Raw genomic sequence first — 1,130 nt, forward strand, 5'->3', positions numbered from 1 at the left:
ATAGACTTTGATATTGATTCTAATTATTGTGCTTGTATTAAGTCTGCAACATGATAAAAAAGAAAAGTGCACTAGACCTCCCTCAAGGCTCGTTGCGGGTCCCTTTTTTAAGGGGAAATTATTTGCTACCTCAAGTTTGAGTCCAACCATGATGGCAAGAGGTCACCCCATAGGGGGATCCTTGAGTAAGAGGAGTTGAGGATCTCGGGGGGGCTCGGCTCGATAAATTCTTAAGCTCTTAATAGTTATTCAAATCCCTACGAAACTCAAAATGGACTTCATGAGGCCTCGGTTCTAGTTAGTAGTAGAAATCTTGAAAATATAAAAGCCTTCCTACCATTCTTCTATATGGATGAAAGATGAATACTTGTATAAGAATTTCTATTAAATAAAGAAGTTTTTTTTCAAAAGGGTTGATTTCATTGTTTATGTGTCATGATTTAAATTACGTGAATGATCATTATGGACTAGTGACATATACCAACCATGCTAAGATATTGGTTCTAAACCTTGTTGTAGTTTTATTGCAGAGATAGTTTAGGGTGAGTTTGCATAAGTACTCATCTCTCTCTCTCTCTCTCTCTCTCTCTCTCTCTCTCTCTCTTTGTTTTTTCTTCTTTTCTATTGTTTTCTCAGCATACTTCATTAAATACTAACTCTTACTATTATCTTTTTTGCAAAGATCAATTTGGGCAAGATTGGATAGGTGTTTATTCCTTTCTCTCCACCATTCACTCACACAGTCTCTCTTTCTTCCTCTCTGTGGTTTACCTTTTTTGTTGTCTTTACAATAGAGTTTGATGCTAGTTTTAACTTTCGAATCAACTATTGTTATAGCTCTTGATACAAGGTAGAGCAAAGATTCTATAGCTCTAGGTTTTGATCAACAATAATTCAATCTTATCTTCAATAGATTAGCTTACAGGTAAATTTTTGTATTGCTTTTCACTATAATCAACAAAGTAGTGTAGATATTCAACCTTACATGTAAATTCTCTCTTTTATATTGCAAGACATCATGAATAATTAGTTGTTTTGGTTCTGATTGTAAGTGCTATGTTTCTATAACATGTAGGTATTGTGCAAGGGTTTCTATGATATATAGATATTGTTCAAGGTTTAGGTGAATC

The sequence above is a fragment of the Lygodium microphyllum genome, chromosome 19 (genome assembly GCF_053477565.2).
Source record: "Lygodium microphyllum isolate KBCC chromosome 19, Lygodium_microphyllum_v1.1.10, whole genome shotgun sequence".
Lineage (NCBI taxonomy): Eukaryota > Viridiplantae > Streptophyta > Polypodiopsida > Schizaeales > Lygodiaceae > Lygodium > Lygodium microphyllum.